This window comes from Mus pahari, chromosome 5, assembly GCF_900095145.1.
Source record: "Mus pahari chromosome 5, PAHARI_EIJ_v1.1, whole genome shotgun sequence".
Classification (NCBI taxonomy): domain Eukaryota; kingdom Metazoa; phylum Chordata; class Mammalia; order Rodentia; family Muridae; genus Mus; species Mus pahari.
The window spans coordinates 37,878,216-37,887,505 of record NC_034594.1 but is presented as its reverse complement, the minus strand read 5'-3'; the positions used below and the strand labels follow the sequence as shown (position 1 = coordinate 37,887,505).

Below are 9,290 nucleotides of genomic sequence, written 5' to 3'. Positions count from 1 at the left end.
GCCTCTGCCTCTGCCTCTGCCTCTGCCTCTGCCTCTGCCTCTGCCTCTGCCTCTGCCTCTGCCTCTGCCTCTGCCTCTGCCTCTGCCTCTGCCTCACAAGTGCTGGACTCAGCACCAAACCTGGTTTTGCAGTGCCAGTGACTGAACCCAGGATTTGTGCTTGCTAGGTTAGCCCTCTCCCGAAGGATCCATGTAGGAATAATCTCTTGTGCACTGAGTGGAAGCATCAGCTGTCAATAAGAAGCTGACTGACCAATGAGCTGAGGCAGGATTAGAAGGTAGGACATCTTCTACAGGGATTGGGATTCTGGGATAAAGTCAGAGGCACAGACATTCACCCCAAAACAATGAGGAAGACGGTCACGTGTAACGGAGGACACTGCCATGTGTCTATTTAGAACAGAATGAACGGGTTATTAAATTCCGAGCCAATCAGGGAAGGAGCCAAAGCTATTAACCTAAGCATTTATTCATATATAAGAAGTCCCAGAGTCAGACGGGTGGAAAAATCAAAATCATAAGGTTACAGACGGCACCATCAAGAGAGCCATACTCCAGACCAGAGGCCTTTAAGCTCAACGGAAGGACTCAGTCATGGCTGTCAGTAGCCAAGCCATGTTCGTGGACTACATCCAGCTCACCACTTATTTCTTCTGCAGCCACTTGCTCTTACTCCAAGAGCCGCACAAGGCTCCATGCTCAGATTCCTCCCTGCCTTTCAAACACCCAATCTTGATTGATCAAGTTCCCATCCCTTAACTATGTTAACCCCTCAGTGCTGCGTAGCCAGACAGAACTGGCCTCTGGCCTTTTCTAGATTCTAAAGGAATTCCCCTTTCTTCTGATGAAACCTTCACTCATTGTCTCCCCTTCTTTTCCACACCTACATAGTTCCCCATTTGGTACACACTATCTTTAACCTTGACTGAGTACTGAAAACCTAAAACCAGTCTCAGTTTCATTTCTGGAGCAAGTCATGAGAACATCAAAGTAACTGCTTAAAATAGCAACACAGTCTCAGAAAAGGAGGTGGGTCTAGAGACAGAATCACTCCGGGCCTTTCAGTGGTAATACACTTGATATCTGTATTTCCAAAATGGCTAGAAGTGCTGAAGAGGCTCCAGGATGGGCTTCTGGCAAAGGATTCTGGGGCTCCAAGGGCCTCCCTGCCTAGACAGCAGCAGAGGCAACCTGGTGGTCAGACATGAGGGTGTGACTCAGAGCTAGCACTCAGAATGTAAAAGGATGAATGAGTTACACGTGACAGTGCTGGGTAATGACCTCACCACCACCCCTCTCAGTATTTAAATACCGTGCTTCTCTTCATGTAGCCCTGGCTGTCCTGGAACTCACTCTGTAGACCATGTTGGCCTCAAACTCAGAAATCCACCTGGCCCCGCCTCCAAGTGCTGGGACTAAAGGTGTGCACCACCACCCAGCTTCGCTTCATTTTCTCTATACTCGACCTGAAATCAAATTCTCTGGCCAGAATCTTAAATTCCTTTACCTTTTGCTTCCTGACACCTACCCCCATAACACCTCAGGTAGGTAGACAAGCGGGACACACCTAGAACTTTTCAGCTTTAGTACCAAAATCCCTGTATCACAGGAAATACTCTGTCCTGGGCTAACTGGAACGGCCAGTTACCCTGTAACCCATTTTCAGATCCTGAATCTCTTCCACTCACATCTATTTATTACGTATCTTGATTACTGGTGTTTTGAACACTCTTAAACATGGTGCTGGGGAGTAGATAGCTACGCTTGCCTGCCCTTGCCCTGTCTTGATGACACTGATGACACTGCTCTTGTCCAGACCTCTGGGAACTCCTGCCCCACCCAAGGGCTCAGGTTCAGTTCCCAGTACCTACAAGGCTCACAACCATCTGTAACTCCAGCTCCTGGTGATCCGGCACCCTTTTCTGACCTCCTGGGGCACAAGACATGCATATGGTGTGCAGAGACACACGTGGACAAAACACTAATACACGTAAGACAAATTTTTAAAAATTTCCAGAAGAGGTGAGCACCTCCATTGCACTATAGCCATATTTTAAAAACCACGATACAGAAACAACTTGCTGTCAAAGGATGAGCTAAACTGTTCTCTCTCTCTCTCTCTCTCTCTCTCTCTCTCTCTCTCTCTCTCTCTCTNNTANACACACACACNCNCNCTCTCTCTCTCTCTCTCTCTCTCTCTCTCTCTCTCTCTCTCTCTCTCTCTCTCTCTCTTATACACACACACACACACACACACACACACACACACACAATTATTCAGCCTCTAAAAAGAGAAGACTGTCGCTTGCCACATGGATAAAATGAGAGGAAATTATGTGAAGTGAAATAATGAAAAACATAGGAAAAATTTTGCATGATCTCATTTATAAGTAGACTCCTTTTTTCTTTTTAAAGGTCCTATGAAGAGGCGGGAAATCAAGCATGGTTTCATGGGCTCTGGGTGAGACAGGAAATGGGGGGAGGTATCAAAGGATAGGCATCAACAAATAGGCTAAGTGAGTGAAAGACTGAACATCTGAGAACTATAGTTGGCTAATTGTTCTTGGGATTTTTCTTGCTCTAAGTGTTTTGTGGTGGAAATTTTTGCTGAAAGTGTGTTATATTTAGGATTTCTGCTAATTTAGAACTACTCTTGCCACCAAGGTGGATATGGGTGGCTAAGTGAGACAACGTAGCCCCGTCCGTCTGTCCCACCATAGGAGCAACTATCTTAACAGATTCTGTACTTTAAATACACACCAGAACATTTAAATACAAAGAGGTTTTCATAAGCTTGCTCTGCTCTGCTCCACTGACCCTGTGAATTTCCTCAGAACCCTTCCCCAGGCTGACCTCTCTTCACTATTTCTATCCAGGCCTTCCCAATCGTCCTACTCATCCTAGAACCCTGCTCCCTAAATGGCTCATTCAACCCCCAGCCTCTAAGCTGTCCAAGACTATATTCAATCAAAATGAACTTACAAAAGTTCAGGTTTGTGCTTGAAATTCTCTTAATTCGAACCCTTCAGTGACAGCTCTTCTCCCACTACAGATCCCAAGGTTGTCTGCATAAGGCCAATCATGACCTGGTACCCGCCTGCATCTCACCAATATACACACTGCACGTTTGGTCTTAATTAAACCTCAACAAGTTGTCTTCCATGAGCCTCTACCTGGATTATACCCTTTCCACCCATCTGCACAGCAAAATCCTTACCTTGCAGGCCCACCTACTTTGTAAGGCTTTCCTGGAAGCGTCCACACAGGTGTGACCAGTAACTCCTTTGCATCATCCTCCACTACAGATGAGCTTCCAGCCAATCAATTAACACACCCTAGCATTAGCTGGACGTGGTAACAGTGCGATGTGGCAACTTCGGTCAGACTTCTCAAACTGTGTCACTGAACAGTAAGTGCCTCTCAGTCACCTCGTGTTCAGATTGCAAAACAATCCAGGCAGCCACACAGCAGTCAGTATGGTGCCTGGTTAGCTTCCCTAAGACATATTTCATCTTGCCTTGCCTTTCATCGGAAGCAAGGAGGGGGCAGAACCAGAGGCAGAAAGCTGCAGGCCAACTTGGAACTTCCCAAGAAGCCGTAGTGAGATAAAAACATGAAGGACTTGAAAGACTCATCTAGCAGTTTCCAAAAGCACAATGATTCTGAAGAGTATGGTGTGAGCATCTCACAGAGCTCCGTGCACCAACCTGGAATGCCAGAGCCCATCTTTCCCTTCCATTTGTACACAGGACCCACAGACAAGCAGAACAGCTAATACAACACACTTGCCATTTCTCCCCATGCCGTGGGCATTTTAAATGTAAGGTATATACCCCAAACGCCAATTCCCACCCCTTCTCAAGTTAGTCAAGGGAGGATGTGCGATAATCATCTTGTGGCTCCTGGCTTGCGGTGCTGCAGACGTGCACTAAAACATAGCCTAGGAGACCATTGGCTGGAGCAAAAGAATAATCTGGCATGTCACTAACCACGGTTATTGTCAGTGACAAAGCATGTGCTTCACAAGGAACACATTTCATTCACACAGATAATATTGCCCACAGATGATAAATAGTTCCAATTATAAACTGACACATAAGTAGGTTCACTTTATACATCCCTTTAATAAACTCCTCTTCTTTGTCTGTGTCCCTTCCAAACTTTCCAGGTTCCCAAGGTAAAAGAACCTGGTATGCAGGGGCTTTAAAACCAGGCCTGGTGACACAGACCTGTAATCCCAGCTACTCAGGAAGTTGAGGCAGAAGAACTGAAGGCTCCAGACCTGCCTGCACTCAGTGAGTTCAAGGCCAGCCTGGGCAACTTAGTGAAACCATCTCAAAGGGTAGTATGAGAGCTAGGGGTGCACCCTCAGTGAGAAAGCACTCGCCCAGCATGTGGAAGGCCCCCCGGTGCTGGAAACAAAGAGCAAAGTGGGGACTTTACAAAGGGACTGCCACTAGGCATGGCAGCACAAACCTGGCACCCTGGTCCTCGGAGGAAGAGGCTGAGCTTCCAGCTGGATCCAGAAACATGAACAGAGTCGCCAGGAGCAATGAAACTGAATCCTATTGATGGAGTGGCCTGCCACCTCTTAGAGTTAAATTTTGATTGGGACAAACACCTCATACATAGCCCAAGCACTAAGAATATCCTTCCATGTCTGTGCATTATCCATAATCCAATTCCAAATACCTCCCTGTCCCCCCAGCGAGTTTTTTTTTAACATCTTCATAGTTGCCTCCATTGAGAAAGCCCCCCCCCCAACCTCTCAGCATCATGTTGGAATTCTGTATCCTTCCAGCTCTCTTCCATAGCTTGCCCTGGTCCCAAACTGGCTCATCTGGCCCTGCCTCACAGCTGTCTTCAGGCATCACTTCTGTGCTCTGCCTGAGTTAGACTACGATGAGAGACAGACTCTCACCTTCAGTCAGCTGTGTGTGGTAGGCCCTAGGTGCCTGCCAGGCTCGGGCCTCAGAGCTCTTGAGCAGATGACACATGACTGTGCAGTTGCAGCAGACAGGCACACAGAGATTGTCTGTTTGACCCTTGGCAGCCTACACTGAAGCAAGGTGGGACTGGCGGCATGAGAGGGCATCACCCTTGGAACCTGGACACGGACACAGCTCGGCTGTTCTACACTGAATGAAGTAATGACAGGGCTGATTGGAGGGATTATGGGGCCCCGAGGCTGGGTATGATCCCAGGAAGAGCCTCCTGTGCCTCCTGTGAGCTGGGAAGACCTCGTCTTAATGGGCAAACAGTGTTTCCAGCCAAACTCTAGCCTTTTAGGAAAAGGGTCAACTAATTCTCAATACATTTTGGTAGAAAAATAAATAAAAATAAAAATGTATTCTCTGCACTTACTCTCGATAAGCTCTTAAAATTTATGTGCCAGAGTGTTCATTCACCCAACCTCAATCCCAAGTTTCTACATATGTGATTGTTCCAGGATAGATTCAAAAGTGCCTAAAAACAATTTTATTGTTGTTGTTTTGAGATAAGAGTCTCTCTACCTAGCCCTAACTGTCCTGTTTTACAGCCTTTGAGAATGAATATGGTTTTCCTGACTGCTGTTACATGAAAATATACCCCCAGTTCCCTACACTCCACATCAGATGGTTTAGATACTTACAGCGACAACGGTAACAAAAGGCAAGGCCCCGCCTCCTCTTCATTGTACAACTTAGAAATGAGATTTGGTCTCTGGACTCAGTTTTTGCCAAAGCATTAAAATGTAAAATTTTGCTTAAGCCAAGCAGTTTGGCCTGTTTTTTTCTTTTTCTGCCAAGGAAATAGAAATTTTGTAATTTATGAATGCAGCAAATCCTGCCCTGTGTGTTATTCCAGCAAGTTCAGTACTGCAGCAGTTTATGCATGATTGCATTTTTTTTTCCCTCGAGACAGGGTTTCTCCGTATAGCCCTGGCTGTCCTGGAACTCACTTTGTAGACCAGGCTGGCCTCGAACTCAGAAATCCACCTGCCTCTGCCTCCCAAGTGCTGGGATTAAAGGCGTGCGCCACCACACCCAGCTACACGATTGCATTTTTAACTGACACTGTCAGATATAAGATAGTAGTTCTGAGGATGTTAGACTGTTGTCTTATTTGGGGGAAATTAGTTTAAGTTTTAGGCACGTTCTGCTGGGCATGTTGACTTATGCCTTTAATCCCAGCACTTGGAAGGTAGAAGAAGGCAGATCTGTGAGTCTGAGGCCACCCTGGCCTACATAATGAGTTCCAGGACAGTCAGGGCTATGCAGAGAGTATGTAGTATTTCATTCAGTGTAGAACAGCCGAGCTGTGTCCGTGTCCAGGTTCCAAGGGTGATGCCCTCTCATGCCGCCAGTCCCACCTTGCTTCAGTGTAGGCTGCCAAGGGTCAAACAGACACTCTCTGTGTGCCTGTCTGCTGCAACTGCATAGTCATGTGTCATCTGCTCAAGAGCTCTGAGGCCTGAGCCTGGCAGGCACCGAGGGCCTACCCTACACAGCTGACTGAAGGTGAGAGTCTGTCTCTCATCGTAGTCTAACTCAGGCAGAGCGCTTGCAGGGCTGAGGCAGAAGGGCAAATTCAAGGCCAGCTTGGGCTGGGCTAGATACTGATCCTGTCTTGGAAAAAAGAAAATAAATTTGAGAGCTGGTGGCGCATGCCTTTGATTCCAGTGCTCAGGAGGCAGAGGCAGATGGATTTCTGAGTTCGAGGCCAGCCTGATCTAAAATGTGAGTTCTAGGACAGCCATGGCTACACAGAGAAACCCTGTCTGGGAAAGAAAACAAACAAATAAAGTAAAAAAAAACAAACAAAACTTGAAAGTAGTTAAAGCAGGTGGAGTTTTCAATCACACTGAAAAAGTGAGGTGGGCTAGAAAGATAGCTCAGTGGTTAAGAGCACTGACTGCTCTTCTAGAGGTCCTGAGTTCAATTGCCAGCAACCACATGGTGGCTCACAACCATCTGTAATGGGATCTGATGCCCTCTTCTGGTGTGTCTGAAGACAGCTACAGTGTATTCATATACATCAAATAAACAAATAAGTAAATAAAAACTGAGGTAATAAAAACTGAGGTATTAAATGTAGATCAAAAACTGTGATAGACCTGGGTGCAGGAGCTTATGTCAGTAATCTTAGCACTTGGGAAGCTGAGGAGGATTTGGAGAATTCAAGGCCAATCTGTGCTACATTGTGAGTTGCAGACCAGCCTGGGCTGTCTTAAAAATCAGAAGATACGGGCTGGAGAGATGGCTCAGTGTTTAAGAGCAACTTCTGCTCTTCCAAAAGTCCTGAGTTCAAATCCCAGGAACCACATGGTGGCTCACAACCATCCGTAATGAGATCTGACGCCCTCTTCTGGTGCATCTGAAGACAGCTACAGTGTACTTAGATATAATGATAAAGAAATCTTAAAAAAAAAAAAAAAATCAGAAGATACTACAGTCTTCTTCAACTGAAGAGTTCACTGCAGAATACAGTCCTGAATATGTGGTAAATCTGATACCAAGTTGGTAGAACTTAATTCTTTCAATGGGTTCAACCAAAGAAAACCCAGAAAGAGGAAAATAATGAAGCTAAGATTTGATGTTGTCATTGTTGTTTTCTGGCATTAAATGGCCAAATAAAAAGAAAAAGTGGCTATGAATACAGATCATTGAATGAGCATAAAAATAGAATAAGGTACAAAGAGCAGAAAAAGAGTTCAATTTTACCTAGAAAAACAAGATTCAAGGACACAGACAGACAGACTAGTGTCACACACACACACACACACACACACACACACACACACACACACGCGCGCGCGCACGCGCGCGCGCACACGCGGTCTTTCTCTTTCAATAGTGACACAAAGGAAGAAATTGTTCCCCAAAGCTAAGAATTGAAGAGGGAGGAGAAAAAAAAAAACTGAGCCAATGTAACAAATCCAAGTGTCCACTGCACAAGATGGGAAAGGAGGGGAAACTGGGGTGGAAATAGAAAAAAACCAATGCCACAAACATCTGTTCTGAAAGACTGTTTGGAGGAAAGAATACGAAAACAAGTGGGGTGGCTGGGGCCAGGGGAAATTCCCAATCTTTTAAAGGCAATCAAAAGACTATGTGAGTACAACAATGTACATGACTAGAACCAGCCACCTCTGGCTGTCTCTAGGGAATGGACTTGTGGGAGGTGGGGGCAGTGTCTGTATTTACTTTGCAGGTATATTTTATTTATATTATAACTTGCCTGAAAGGTCTTGGATATTAAAATGCAATGCAAAATAAGCAGTAAAATCCTCAGTAAGGATCAAAACAGCTGCCCCAGGTGGGGTGTTTAAGTCTTCCCAGAGGTGACGTCAGCTAGGGCATCATAGCAGGTAGTGGTTCTTGCTTCTGAGATTTAAGAAAAATAATGCTTTGAGTATAGGAAGACCCTGGGTCAAACCCTCACTGCCTCATGCTTGGCCAGCAGGCTTCTTGCCAGAACAAGCTGTCCCTGAGCTTTGTCCAGGCAGCCTCTACGCTGAGATTATAGAAACAAAATCAAACAAAAAAACACCCAAGTACCTTGTCCAGAACTTCACTTCATCCAGAGCCACACACTAAATTAACAAGGAGGCGTTTGAGTCCAGTAACAAGTTTAATTTAATAAGTCTTTGACTCTCTTCAAGAAAGACTTGGATTTAAATGTGCCACAAGTCTGGAGGTGCTGTGAGTGGATTCCCCCAAAAGCACAGAAGGAACCAAGAGTGGAAGATAGGAAACAAACACCTTCCTACATTAATCAGGAGTCAGCTCTCCAAAGTCCCAAGTCCCTTTGGGAACAGCGAGAATAGGAGGGGTTCTGGGATTACTCACACCGGGCGGTCGCCGGCCCATCCCACTCAACAACGGCTTTGTCGCCTGTCTTCGCTGGAGACCTCCAGAAAACTGGATCGAACGAGACACTGGAAAGAACACAGATAGGAGCGGCCTCTTCAGTAGGCGTCCCCGAAAGTCAGCCTGCAGAGCTGGCTCAAGCTGCTAGCCAGGTGACGCGCCCAGCAAGCCCAACAGGTTCAGGAATGAGATACTCTCCCAGCGCTAAGGGCATAACCAGAGAACTCTTGCGGGGGGGCAGAATCGCCCCGAGTGTGAGCAAAGAGAAAGGCTCCGAGAAGACGAGAATGGTCGCCATTCCACCAAAATTGGATCGAGGCCATTGCTGCACTCCACAACCCTAACAAGAGGGCGGAGGAAAGTTCCAGGAAGCCAGAGAGGAAACCAACTTCCGGGCAGAACTGACCAGTCAAGGCTCAAAAAAAAAAAAAAAAACCC

General features: G+C 46.2%; 1 protein-coding gene across 4 annotated transcripts in view; it reads right to left on the bottom strand.

The window, feature by feature from the left end:
• Positions 1-9,290, bottom strand: part of Cflar (CASP8 and FADD like apoptosis regulator) — a 44,635-nt gene that overhangs the window by 33,049 nt on the left and 2,296 nt on the right. For 2 of the 4 annotated variants that reach the window (XM_029538616.1, XM_029538617.1), the window contains exons 3-4: positions 8,832-8,920; positions 5,633-5,781 (exon numbers count right to left, since the gene is read on the bottom strand). The gene's annotated coding sequence lies outside the window, so the exon portion shown is untranslated. The remainder of the gene's footprint in view (positions 1-5,632; positions 5,782-8,831; positions 8,921-9,290) is intronic. The other 2 variants (XM_029538615.1, XM_021198522.2) reach the window with 1 other exon arrangement.